Here is a 14,724-nt window from a genome sequence, read left to right as displayed (position 1 = left end):
TCCTATCCCGTGACTCAATATGCACATGCAGCCCAAAAGCTGCCAACACCACCCCCCCACCCCGCCCCTGCATGCTGTCAGCCCTACTGATGTGTGCCTGAGCTAGGAGTGGGAAGTTGAGCCAGAAATCTCCTTTTCCCGTGAGCCTGCCTATGGCAGAGAAGGACCTTCAAAAGTATTGCAACGTCCACACCTGGACACGCTAGGTCCTTGGATTGGCTGTGAGCGAGAGACTCCCCCCAGCTGAGCCACCTGCCAAATACATCCGGGCACTTCCAGGCCAGGGCAGAGACAGGCGTTCCCAGGCCCGCCCCAAGACCCATACCCAATCCCAGCACCACCCCCACACACACCTCTTCCCAGAGGTGGCAGGGAGGCAGCAGGATGTGGAAATGTGTGTAAGCCAAGGTTCCAAGAACCCTGCAGGTACTCCACTGTCCCATCAGGCTTCACTTACAAGACAGAAATTCAAAGATAAAATTAAGAATTTGGAAACAGCTGAGGCAGAGCACAAAAGCCTAAGTGGAGTGTCCTTTGGAGTGTGGGGCTCTGTGTGACAGCACTGGCCACATTCTCATGAAATTGATTATGAGTCCAGGAAAGAGAGGACGCTCCCTTGGGCCCGTGCAGGAGACACAGAGAAGTAATCCAACCTGCAAAATATCTTTGGGGCAAATTTAATGGCAGTGGCTACAGATGCGGTATGGATGTGTACAACCAGGTGAGGTGGAGAAACGAGGGAGGAGTGTGTGCAGCCAGACGCGCATTGCCTCCACCTCCCTTCCAGAAGGAAGTTGCAGTCCAGCTGCATGACTTTCACTTAGTGGACAGCCTCCCAAGTGCTGGCGCCTTCTAGATCTGCCTTGGCCTTTGTGCTGAAGACACGCTTTCCTCGGGCAGCTCTTACACGGCAGGGCTGCTAGGGCCCAGTCCTTTCTGCCCAGTACCGCACTCCTGCAAGAACGATCTCTTTCTCAGAAACTCCCTTTTGGATTCCCCAAGACTCTGTTGGATCTGCCTTGGAGTTTGCCACTCCCTTGGCTCGGGTCCTGCCTCCTCCCCCTTTTCCTGTCACAGGTGTGAGATGTGCACTAATCTCAGAGCACGTTCGCTGCCCGATCCTGTTTCCTCCCCACCTTTTATCTTTTATAGGCATTATTGCTCCCCTCCATAAACCTCCTGCGCTTCCAAACTCCATCTCAGCATCTGCTTCCCCGGGAATTCAACTCACACGGAGGATCAGAGCCGTCTCATGATTATCTGTTACGTGCATCTGCATGGGCTCCCTGAGATACTAAGAAATAGCAGGATTATTGTGCATCAATTCAACTATCACAGAGCACCTGTTTGGCCAAGCACTATGCCTGGTACAACGGAGCATGCGAATTAATCTTCGACAGCATCACTGCTCTTTGAGAAGGCTATTGTCTAGATGGGAAGACAAGGCACGAGAGAAACGTATATATGGTTTTTCCAAGCACCTAAAGAGACTTCTTCATAAGAGATGAAAAACCTCCAGATGTGGAAGCAGGCCACACCTCAGAAGCAAACAGCAAGTCTCCTGCACTAGCCTAGATATGGTTTCCAGATCATATGTGTAATGTGTATTGGGGTGCTTGGTGAACTTTATTTTATTTTATAAAAAAATAAATTTTATAAAAAAATAAAGCTGAAAAGTTATTTTTTGTTACTGTTTTACTTCTCATCTCTGTAAAAAGTTAATAGTTCATAAACTACCAAGAAACTGACCTTGACTTCCGGAAGACTCTAAAGCAGATTCCAACTTTATATCCAAGACATTGCCAAGTCTTAACTCTCCAACAGGTCCCCTGAGACGGGATCTGAGTTGGGCCTTGGTGGGCCTGCAAAACAGGCCAGATGCCTCCCTACCGGCCCAATGCCCGGCTCCACCAGGAAAGTCAACCCACAAGGACTCATCTGTTTGGTCCAAGGGTGACATTAAAGACTTGAAGCTCTGTCAATTATCACTGGTATCTGCTTGCTCTTTATTGCAGACATTTATAAATTGAGGCTTATGGAATTAATCAACTCCAAATAAGATGATCATTCACTGGACTTCCAAGTGTTCTAACAGAACAGAGAATTGTGGAATCAAATACCATGCTTTGTACTTGATTCAGAAAGAAGCTCCTGGAATGACCCTTGTGTTGGACAGAGCACCTGCTGCATATCCTTGTCATCACTCCCAACTCAATGCATGTGGCATCTCCTGGAGAGCCAGAAATGCTGCTGGAGAAGTAGAGTGAGCACTCAGCCTTTCTGCCATGTGGGCCTGATCCAGCCATCCATATGCAATCTCAGGTTCTCTGATGAGCCATTCTGCATTGGCGTTGAAATATTTCAAATCATGTGCTCTTCTTGGCAATGTCCTTAGTAGTTCAAATGGGCAGATTAAGGCACTGGATGGCCTTACCTTGGCATCCTAATACCTTGAAGGCTTTGCATAAACTACTCATAACTATAAGAGTCTTGGAAGGAAGGAATTTATCCCACTCCCCAGGTGAACAGGGTGAGGTCCAGCAAAAGGGAAAGCTGCCAGTCTCTGGATCTTCACTCTCACCTAGATTTCAATGAAGGAAGATAGGTAGGCATGAAGGAGGAGAGCATGGGGTGAACCAACCAGCCCCCAAGAAAATCTGAACTGCAGAGGACTCTGATGGATATATTGTGAATCATGGTCACACACAGAATTGTTAGAGTCTGCATTTGTAAGGTTGTATTACTGTAAATTCCACTGGACTTGTTTTTCTAAGCCCACCAAGAGGAAGATAGGCATGTAGACTCCAAGTCTCTCCTTGCTGTTTCTATAAATTGGCATCTGGCACATTAGTCTGATTCAGGCCAGGGCCATAGGCCCCAGTCAGATTTTGTACATCAGATTCTAAAGCTGAATGAGGGCAGTCCTGGGAATTCTAGCAACAGTTCCTGGGTGACAGCTCTTCCCACAAGAAGGGCACCCCACGGTACTACACAAGACTGCCTTCCTGTTCCATAAATTGCTTTCCTAGACCCCAGCCCCACACTCATAAACATAGACCTTGCCCAAGAGAGCCAGGATGAAGAGAATCCGGTCATTTGCTAGATGATTCTAAGAGTCACCACAATTGTGACAGGAGGTCACCTGTGGGTAGGCAGACACTCATACAAGGAGGAGGCCTAGTACTGGATGGGGAGATGGTTCACTACATATTGAGCTAACAAGTACCACCATGGTAATCAACCCCACAGTTTCTTTTCACAGATGAAGAAATTGAAACCCAAGGATGTAACAGGGCTTGCATGGTCACAGAGCAGAGCCCCAGTGAGGGCTTGGGTGTCCCGTTCCAGGCCTGCTCTTTCCAATCCTGCAGGCTGAGAGGACCTGCCAAAGACGCTGCTGGAATCTGAGAGAAGCCACTGTGGGGAAGGTCTGCTTTCAGAACCACCACATGGATAGCAGGACCCGCATTCTCAGGAGGAGAGCCCTTAGTGCCTCTGTCCTTCTCATTCCCATCCCTCTCCATGACTAGTACCAAACAACTCCCCTCATGAACTCACATCCCAATGCCAAGCTTGGGACCACCTTGGACAAAAAGCCAGTTCTGTATGGCATGCCAACACATAAGAGAAGGAGAGAATACTCACCTACAAAATATGCTACATGCATAGCAGCAATGGCAGAAGAGAAGTCAAAACAGTAACAACACTATGTGTGGAATATTGGGGAGGGGGCAGTTGGCATTTAGGATGGTCTTATCTGGCTCTTGCCCTCAAGGAGCTCACCATTTGGGGGGGAGGGGAAGCAGAGACCTTCTCTCTAATAACTGTGCTACAATGCGTGGTAAAGAACTTGCCCAAATTGAGGCAAAAGAGATCAAAGTGACTCCGAGCTCACTTTCATTTCTTTTTACACAAGCCCGTCCACAAGAAAATGTGAGTTTCACAAGTAAACCCCAAACACAAAGAAATGTGTAAATGTCATGGGTGTGGTAATGGCTTGTGTTTTTTTTAATTTTTTTTTTCTGACTACACTACATAGAATTCTGCTTCTTTCAGTTTCTTCAGTCCTGCTTGTAAATAACATCTGTCAACCATATGTCTTTCTGGATCATCAGCAACAGAGCTCTAACATAAGGCCATGTGCATGTGGCTGTAGCAGCTTCCATGAGTCCTCCAGGCTCCACCCCTCTGCCCTGCCCTCTCTGGTCACTGTCTATGACTTGTGCCAGATGAGTCCTGTCATTTGGCAATAGGTGGCCTGCAGAGATCTGGCTTCCTGACACTGAGCTAGAGACCACCCTGAATCATCCAGGGAGGGAACGTGAGAGGGGAGGGACTGCCCCCTGCCCAGGCTTTCCTGTGGTTAACCAAACCCTCAGCTATTTTTAAGCAACTACCAAAGGTTGCCCCATGTGTCATCATGGTTTTGACACGTGCCACCACCTTTGATAAAGACAGTGAATCTGCAGCCTGACTTCTGGGAAATTCTGTGTGTCCTGCTCCTTCGACACTTTTCCCCCAACTAGGATTGTGTAACAGTAGTAGGCATTCTAGAAGTTCAGGCAGAGATGGGCTTTCCCATAAGCAAGCAAAGGCAGAAGGGTCTACCCGTTCATGCTCTGTGCTAAACCAAGGATGCCTGAATTCCAACCAGTTGCTTCTTTGGGCCACAGAGCATTCCTAGGCACATGCGGAGGAGAGGCTTAGCACAGCTACCCTCTTCACTGTCCAAACATAGGTTTATCCAGCTCCTAATACCATGATCCTAGAGACCCAGAGGGAGGGAAGATGGATCCTATATATATTGAAACAGGAGCTACTTTTTTCTTGGCATTTGTGGTCAGCCTGACTCCCTGCCCCAGATGCAAGCGAACCCCTGTAGCTACAGGATGCAGGTCTTCCAGGGGTGAAGGCAGACCCTCTTCCAGAAGGGAGATGGTACCCTCCAGAGCCCCCTAACCACACGCCTCAGGGAGGCCACTACCCAGCAAGACCTGCAGTTGCCTGAGACAGCTACGTCCTTCCCTGGGCCACTCACGGTTTTGACATATCCTAGATTTAAAACGTTGAATCTTCTTGTAGCTTTCTGAGGACTTCTACCTCTCTGCTTTAGCATCAATACATTTATTTAAATAATATTATTTATTAAGCAAATGTTTATTCATATGTACCACGTTCTAGGCACTAGTATAGGCATCAGAGATGATGTAACTGCCCTTGTCAAGTTTATATTCTAATAGAAGGGCAGATGATAAATAACAATTATATAGTAAAATAAATAATCATACAATAAGAGTTCTCTTATCATAGGTGCAGGAGTGTGGCTATTAACATTTGAGCACTGCCTCTGACATGTACTGTGGGGTGACCCTTATTCACACAGTTAAATCCTCAGGGAAATGCTCTGATAGAGGTATTGTTAGTTTCAGTTGACCAGTAAGACAACTGAAGTTCAGCTCACACAAACTCAAAAGCAGCAGTGCCCAATTTTGAACCTGTGTCTACTTGACTCCAAAGGCCATTATCATTCCACTTCTCTGTCTCTCCCGATGAAGTAAGAGAGCCCAGGACAAGCCTTTAAACCTTATGGAAAGGGTTTCTTTGAGTCCCACTTCCTCAGCTTAAAAGCGTTTCTAAACGTCTAGCAGTGCTTCCATCATGAAGTGGGTAGAGCAAGATGATCATACAGGGTCTCAGCACAAGGAACACGAATCTTCATTACTCTCTGCATTGTGCTCCTCCCTTTCATTCCCAAACACCTACCTCCACCCACCCACCCAGAGAACTGGAGACTGAGTTCTGATCTAATCCCTTTGAGGATCTTCAGGGCATGCACCAAAATCCCAGCCAGTAGATGACAATCAGGAGCTCCTTTATAAGACCCGAGTCACCCTCGAGGATACTAAATGGGGAAAAAAATCTTCCTTTTCCAATATTGCTCCCAAAACATACCAGAATGCCATGACAAATCATAGCAGGTTCCCTCCATTGACTGAGGTGTTTCTTATTCCAGGAGCATGGGTTCCTGGGCCCAGAGGTAGTAAATAAAGCAGAACCTTCAATCAAAACATCTAGGTCAAAAACCTATCTCTGCTACCTGCTAGTGACATGGGCTTGAGCCAGAAGTTTCACTTTTTTAAGCCTCCCAATTCCTGTCTATAATATAAAGAGCTGTGTTCCTTACCTCACAAGGATCACTGGAAAAGGAAAGGAAGACATCTAAATGAGATCTATATTTCACTATCTTGAAAAGGCCTCTTACATTATGTGTTTTTTTTTTTAAGTTAGATGTGGCTTTATTTTTGAAATTTTTCTCATTAAGACAGACCAAAGTATGTCTCCTGGCTAATAATTAAACCTTGTTTATATCTCTTATTTCTGGAAGAAAAAAAAAAGCCTTGCAAGGTCACTGGTGTGTTAGTAGTCCCCTGAAGTGAGATCCCTTAAGTACCCATAAGGTGACAACTTCACCATGGGTAATGGCCACCCGTGGATACTAGACAATAATAAGGGAATTTTTGTCTTTAATATCCAGCTTTCCATATAATTTATAATCTGTTCTTTAAACTCTCAGCCCTCAGGGTGACATCATAGGCTCATCTCTCCAACCATTTTATAAATGAACATCCTAAGGTCCAAAGGGTTCAAAAGCAGGGGACGACCAGGAAAGGGGACTGAATAATCTCCTTTCCTATAGACTGTGGAACCTAGACATTTAATCCAACTTAAGAGGGATAGTGCTTACCTCCTCAACACTGAAGGGTGACTGTTTGGAGCAGGAGGTGTGGGAAATGGAGACCCGAGTGAGAGGCAGGAAAGCGTTAAAGCACCAGTAGCAGAGAGGAAATGAAATAACCTGCCCACCTCTGATCCTTGATACTTTCAAGAGCCTGTCTGGGGCCAGCAGCCTGAGGAAACGCCAAGGCTGTTTCGTGCCTTCACCTCTGGGCTGTTTTTTACTACCATTCATTAAGGAGATCTTTTCCGTCAGCCTTATCATCTCTCTTGGCTCTTGGTCAGGTTGAGTCAGACCTGGAACATTGATTTTTGCAAAGACTAACCAATCTTTTGTCTAGACACTTATGTCTTCTACCAAAGCCCTGCTGACCAGGGTCAAGGAGGAGATCTGTAAAATACATGGCCTCTTGCACAGCTCAACATTACAGGCAGAGAACTTGAAAGCAGGGAGACAGAAAAGTACATGATGTGGGTAATTGAAGGCATTGTGAACCTTCTTTGAAAAGTAGAAGGGGACCAGTCTGGAGCATCCCCCAAAGGGTTTACAAATCCAGACTTTGTTTGTCCTGTTCCCTCTGCCTGGATCACTGTCAGTTCTTCATCTCTACTTCCTTTTCCCCTGACCAACTTTTATTCATTCTTCCAGTCTTACACTACAACTCACTTCTTCAGCAAAGCCTTCCCTGACCACCACAGTCTTTCATCACACCCTATCCTTTGCCAGCGTAGCACCCATCGGCACTATAACAAAATTATGACGTGTGTACCTTTCAGAAACTGACTACTCATAATCATTAGCTGTTGGGCATTTTGTAAATGATCTTATAATTGGCCTAACTGTAATTTTAGGCAGTAATCAGACAACAAAAACAGTATATGCAATTATTATTAAATTATAATGTGTCCCTCACTAGAGTTTAAGCTCTTTGGGGGCAGGGACTGTTTGGGCCTGTCTATCATTGAATCTGCAGTAACTTTTACCATGCCTGACAAATAGTTGGGGGTCAAAATATGTGCTGAATCAATAAATAAGTAAATGCATGAGATCATCCATAAAAGGCTCTGGTGACGTGGGAGAAAGTTCAAAGGGTAAAACATTCAGACAGAGAACAGTTCATACCAGGGCAGTGGGGGAAGCAATATCCCACTGCCTCTGTTTTGGCCACATTGAGTTCCTGGGGTGGAACCTGCTACCCATGTCATGTGGCCTCCCTGAGCACAGAGCCCCTCTTAAGCCTTCTTCCATGGTTGCCTTTATGAGCAGGGAAAAAAGAAACTAGGAAGCCAGCTCCTTGGCTTTTTTTTTTTTTTTTAACAAAAGTAGTCTTTGGTCATTTCAGAGAAATCTGAAATTCATTTACATTTAAAAAATAGTTCATTGTCAGAGAAAAAGATTGTCAAGCAGTGAATCAGACTATGGTTTTGCCAGGCTGATTCATCCTTCGCATAGTACGTGCCACACTGCATTAGCCATCTTTCCGTGACGTTCGTCATGAAACAAATAAGATTGTGCGTGTGTCTGTGTAGATCTGGTCCCCTCAGAGACTGCTGGCTCAGTGAAGGGACAGGTAGCCTCGTGCATACCTTTTCATAACCTTACTACCTATCATGGTGTCACAGAATAATTGCTGATGAGATGGCTGGATGCAGCAAGTTGAGAGGTCCTTGGAAGATCTTCCATTAAACCTAAAGTATCCCCCATTGATCCCAAGGGCATGAATCCTTCCTCAGGGAGACACTTGACAAAATGGCTTTTAGGAGATCACTTTCTGGGCACTTTCCGGGCACCTTATCGCAGCCCAGTTTCTCCTTGCCTTCTTCCCATGCTGCAAACCAGCTCAGTAGGTCTGCTCCACACTTCTCAGTGCTACTCAGTCCTTCTCACATCCCCCTCTCCATTCTTGCTCTTTAAAGGGTTCTGTCTCACAAGGAGCACCTCCTTATTCACACAGTGCTCTCTGCCATAGTTCTCTCAGATGACTGCATTTTCCTGGTCACAAAACACCCCCCCCCCCCCAAATACAACAGCTTCCTGGGTAAGCATTTATATAAAGACAGCAAGTCATTTCATGTGTACATTTTCATTAATAGATTGTCAGAGTCAGCACTCTGGGGATCTTTCATAAACTCAGGGGAAGTATTTAATAGAAACTACATTAGAAGATGCTTTCTAAAGTCTGTTAGTTTAATCAACATTCTTAGCCCATACATCAATGTCAAGACAATGAGATGGCCAAAAGCCTTGAGTGCTGGTGACTTTAACTAATATGCTGCTGGTGCTGTGGTGATATCCTTCAGTCTTCAATACGTCTTCACTTGATTCCAGCTTAATTTCTCTTGATGAATGACTCCACTTATTTTAAGGCCCGAATCTGTGGTGTTTTGCACTATTATGCTTCCAAATAAATAGGCAAGTTGAGATGACTTGAGCCAGTATCTACAACCATTTGGAGTTATAGTCCAAAGATCAAGAAGTATGGAGGGGATATTAGAAGAAATATATCAAGTGGGCAAACATGGGCCAGATTCTATGAATAAACTCCTCTGAGAATACTAGTCAGCACAGGGGCCAATGGCTTACTAGCTGATACCCTCATACTCTGGGAGAGCGAGAATATTTAAAAGAAAAAGTATGTATCATATGAACCATCTTTGGTAGGAGGGGCTATCAGCACTGGAAGAGAAGGTTCTCCTTTCCTTCATCAACCCAACTCTTTTTAATGCCAACAATGTGCTCAGCACTGTGAAAAAAAAAACCACCTAGTACTGTACTTACCCACCTCAAGTATGATCACAATGAATGTTCAGAGGGAATAAGTAACATTCTTGTAATCTGGCCTCCTGCCTCTAGAGAATGTTGTGTGTCTTGTCATTTCTCCTACCCTTCAATTACAGAAAATCAAAAGATAAAGGGTGGCCCCTCAGATAGGTGACCTACCATGTGCCTGCCACAGTGTGCATCACATCATCAGGAACAGGTATTGATTATCCTTCATTCTTGTCAGGTGGGCAGCAGCCAAACACCGTCCAGCCAGACCAGCCCATGTGGTAGTGTCTCCAGCTCAGTCTGGCTGTTAATTCTGAGGATGAATGAATATATAAGAAAAGGCTCAAAGGTACCCGGTACGTAAGAAAGCTCCCTAAAGGTGAGCTTGCATTCCTTGCCTTCAACATGGACAGGAAGGGTGGATTCTCTGCCCTACCTGGGTTGACCATGCAACCTCGTCTGGCCAGTCTCAACATCCCTCACTGGGGCTACAACAGAGTGATGTGCTAGCTCGGCCATAGGCCACATACCTGCAAGGAGAAGGGCCAATAGACAGACATGGAGGGATTGAGGGAACAGGGCCAAGCAAACATCTCCTATGCACTATTATCAGACATTGAGCTGGGCATTTTATAGACAAGATCACAATATTCAGAAGGATATCAAGCAGGTTTTATCTGCATTTTGCACATGAGGAAATTGAGATTTAGAGAAAACAAGTAACTTTTGTTTTTGAGGGAAAGAGTGAGAGGAGGGGAGAGGGGAAGAGGGAAAGAGAGAGAGAGAATCCCAAGGAGGCTGCATGCTCAGTGCAACCCAACACAGGCTCGATCCCATGAACTTGGGTTCATGACTACAACTGAAGAGTCAGACACTCAACCCACTGAGCCACTCAGGCACCCTGCAAGTAACTTTTCACACAGATAGAACGTGAGTGAGGTTCTAGCCCGAGGCTTTCTTATGTCAAAGTCTTTGTTTATCCCTCTGAAACTTTCCTGAAAAAAATGAGATCAGGATGCAGAAGACTTTTTTAACCTGCATTCCAAACTCAAGAGGCCTGGAAAACAACCAGATTGGAAGAGCATGTTGATTGTTGACCTAAAACGTCTCCCAGGCATTCTGACTGGCCATCAACATGTCACCACAAATGTCTAGGCTCCGGAAACTAATTTTAAAGTCCAAAAGAAAAAATTGCCTTAAAAATATGCTAGTGATACAAAGGCAAAATAAAAACTAAGTCTTTTTTTGATGTATTTTTAAAGTCTTTTCCTTTAATATGGAGTGTGTGCGTGTGTGTGTGTGTGTGTGTGAGAGAGAGAGAGAGAGAGAGAGAGAGAGAGAGAGAGAGAGAGAGAGAGAGAAAGAGAGATTGATTGATTGTCAAAAGGGATTTGAAATGTCAACATTCTCGGTAGTGTTGGGAACCCAAACACAACAGTCTTAGGTCAGTGCCTAAGAACTAGAAAGGCCAACTGACTAGACAATAACCATAAACATGACCCCTTTTCAAATTGATGTTGCTTGTGTCCCTGGGAGAATACAAAACATAAAATCAAACAAAAACTATGGCCTGGCAACAATTCTGACTTTTAAGAGGATTAAAAAAACAAGAGTTTGGGTCACAGAAAGCAGTGGTCATTTTTGGAGTTTCAGGATCAGCAGGACATATTTGAAATATTTTAGCAGGACTTGAGGAGGGCTGGAAGCTTGTAAATTAAGTAGAAAAAAGTAGTTTACCTTCCACCAGTGAATTCTGTAGGGGTGGAAACCAAAAAGTTAGCATTCCTCTTTATTGGTGGAAGAGAAACCAATCAACAGAACTAGGTAGCTAGGGCACTGGGCTAAGAGCTTTATATGTATGTCTCTATTCTCCAAGTCTCTACTTGGAAGATGCCACTGGTTAGCAGCCTGTGTGGATAGGGCAGGTCCCTGCTGTGTGGGCTGACCTTCCCGTTCACATCAGAGAGCATCTTAACAGGGCCTGGGACTCAGGGTGACACAAGTGCTGTTGAGAAGCCATCCAAAGGCAACTTATGTTCCCTCAGGACTTGGCAAGCTCTGAGGGTCACATCTCAGCTTGGCCTTAAGACTACAGCTTCCTCCATGAACTTTAATTCCCCTTTCCCTTGACTCCCTCCCCTGACAGTCCCAAAACGGCCAGTTCAGTCCCCAACATCAAAGAATTCTTTTTATTAAAAGCAGCAAGGCTGTTCCTTATGGCCTCTCTGCCATAAATGGCTTAGGAGAGGAAAGGCAAGAAAAAAAGCACCTCAAGTATTTGCTGTGTTCACTTTCAAAGGGCACCCTGTTTGCCGAAGGGGTTATCTTGTGTCCACATGGTTTGTTTTCCCTGGGTCTGAAGCAGGAATTTGATGAGGCGAGCCTGGATCCCTTTCAGTACCACAGGGTGACACTTTTCTGAGGAGAACTGTGATGACATTACTTTTTTAAAAAATCATGTGCCCACAAGACACATCAGAGAGAAGGGGAATGCCCAGAAGCATCCGGCAATTTTGGATGGATTGAAGGACCAGAGGGTTGTATATTTTCTCTTCTAGGTACCGATGTAAAACAGCAGAGAAAACCATGATAAGTCCTCCTATATTAGGATGCTGATCTATGCAAACAATGGGAATAGGGCATCAGATCTAAAACAATGAGCCTCTTTTCTGTGTGGAAACTCCGGGATCTCCCATTCTTTTCCAATTTTAGCCTATATGGAATGAGCATATAGAACGTATTCACTGAAGACATTGAATTTAAATGAACTGAAATCAAAGCACAGGCACAGATTTCCAAGAGGAAAATAAACATCTCATTCCTCAATCCAAAACCACAGGGACACTTGACTACAGAAGTACCTTAGAAAGCACATACATAAATCCCCCAATATTATGGCATGGTTCTCTGGTTTTGCTAAATTCTCAATGTGTGTGCCTCTTTCCTGTCAGGATTTCCTAAATAAAAATGAAAGCACAAAAACGTCCAATCATCTCTAATTCTTCCCTTGTGAAGAAAAGACCAACAAATAATCCTTGAGTCCTACTTTAAAAGGCATGCACTAAAACTCTAACCTTAGGGGCACAAAAGATGCACACAGCTTTGAACTCTTTCCTAGGCTTGGTGTCTTCCATACAGCTACTGGAAATGATATTAAAAATTAAAAATATAGAGGTGCCTGGATGGCTCAGTTGGTTAAGCGTCCAACTCTTAATCTTGGCTCAGGTCATGATCTCACAGTCTGTGGGATCGAGCCCTGCAGTGGGCTCTGCATTGACAGTGCACAGCCTGCCTGGGATTTTCTCTCTGTCCCTCCCCTGCTTGCGTTCTCTCTCTCACTCTCTCTCTCTCTCAGTAAATAAACAAATTAACTTCTAAAAAATTAAAAATATAATTCTGTAAGAAAGAAATCAACTCATAACTCAGAGTTTTTTGTCTTGAAAAAACCTACTTTCTTGAAAAAAATATTTCCACCACATCTAGGAGCCAAGACTCCCAGCCCATTCCCTTCCCTCGCTGCTATCTGGAAGCATTTACTTCATATGGTCAATATGGAGAGTTTGCCTATTGGCAAACACATTTTCTAATTTACTAGTAATATCATTCATGTTCAAACAAAGAGACTACTGAAATGCTAACACACTTTTCATGAGATAGATTATTATTGATGCAATTGTCAAAATACTTGTGATTCAAAACAAGCAGAATGCAAAAAGCAGTTAATCCTTTAAACACTCTTGTATACAACTTCCCTGAAAATTAACAGTTTTAAAAACTCTAAATCAAGGATCAGCAAAACTACAGTCCACAGGCTAACTCCAGTCTGCTGCATGTTTTTGTGAATGAAATTTCAGTGGCATCCACCCACAGCCATTCATTTACGTATTTGTTGTCTATGCCTGCTTCCAGTCTATGATAGCACAGTTGAGTAGCTGTGACAATAACCATACTGGCCCCACAAACCCAAAAACATTTACTATCTGGCCCTTGACAGTAACAGTTTGCCAACCTTTGTCCTAAACTATTTCACACAACTTATTTTCTAAGAAGTGGTCTCTAGTTGTTTATTTTTACCTGATATATCTCATGCCAGAGAACTGCTTAAAATTACAAATGCTTTTCATAGAAACATAAAGAACATTTGATTTTCATATGCAAGAAAAAGATTTATTATCTATTCTTTTTTTAAAGTTTATTTGACTTGGAATAAGTCAAGTGGGGGAAGGGCAGAGAGAGAGGGAGAAAGAGAGAATCCCAAGCAGGCTCCATGCTGTCAGTGCAGAGCCTGATGCAAGGCTCGAACTCATGACCATGAGATCACAATCTGAACCAAAACCAAGAGTCAGACACCTAACCGACTAGGTACCCCTACTGGCTGTTCTAACATCAGTATATAGAACAATTTCCAAGGACAGCTCACAATGTTTGCTCAGAAAGCATGGTGGACTTTCTCCTGCCTACATATGCTGTGTTGGATGAAGATTGCAGGGAGCTCAGAAGTAGAAAACTCACTTGGAAAGACCATCATTGTAGACTTTAAAATGGGCCCCTGAGCACAAGTGTGATCAGAGATGTGACAAGTCCCCCCGAAAGTAATATAAAGCCACAACCTGCCTTTACTGATTCCCTCTGACAGAACAGGTGCTGCTTTCTGACTCAGACCCTGTCAACCAATATCTCATGGGCATCATGAGGATCAGGCTACACCAGAGACTAAGGGTAAACAGAAGTCCCACAGTATCTGGGACCCAGGCTCCATCCATCTTGCTGCTCTGTCAACCCTAGTCAGATGTCCTCCTTCGTGTGAACCAATGGGGCCCTCCGCACATCTGCATTCCACTCACTGGAAAGGGAGGATGCAGGCAGAGAAGAGGCAGCACAGGCCAGAACCCAGCCACTTGGCCATGGAGAGCTGTGAGAGAAGCTGGAATATAGTCTTTCATTCTGGGCTTCTGCAGGCCCAAGCAATGTTCAAGCATTCGGGGCCTGAAGGTTGGGAATCAGGGGGCAACTGGAAGTCTCACCCACAATGGAGAAATACTGCCCCAGGAGGGAGGAGTCTAACAAATCATTTCTTGAGAACAGAAGTGAACTGGAAGAAGAAATACCAAATTCTCTAAAGGGAGAAAGGAGGCATCACCATATTTGGAGAAAATACTTAAAAGGAAGAGAATAGACCTGATGATAAATTTCCTCAAACTTCTCCTGGGACTCACTGA

At 44.5% G+C, this 14,724-nt stretch overlaps 1 long non-coding RNA gene across 1 annotated transcript in view; it reads right to left on the bottom strand.

Moving 5' to 3' along the window:
* The window catches only part of LOC131516774 (uncharacterized), a 134,719-nt gene that overhangs the window by 106,614 nt on the left and 13,381 nt on the right, over positions 1-14,724 (bottom strand). Inside the window, exon 2 of the long non-coding RNA XR_009264233.1 lies at positions 9,677-9,818. This is a non-coding gene — a long non-coding RNA (uncharacterized LOC131516774). The remainder of the gene's footprint in view (positions 1-9,676; positions 9,819-14,724) is intronic.

The sequence above is a fragment of the Neofelis nebulosa genome, chromosome 7 (assembly GCF_028018385.1).
Source record: "Neofelis nebulosa isolate mNeoNeb1 chromosome 7, mNeoNeb1.pri, whole genome shotgun sequence".
In the NCBI taxonomy this organism is placed as follows: domain Eukaryota; kingdom Metazoa; phylum Chordata; class Mammalia; order Carnivora; family Felidae; genus Neofelis; species Neofelis nebulosa.
The sequence above is the reverse complement of the archived record's forward strand: the minus strand, read 5'-3'. Positions and strand labels throughout refer to the sequence as shown.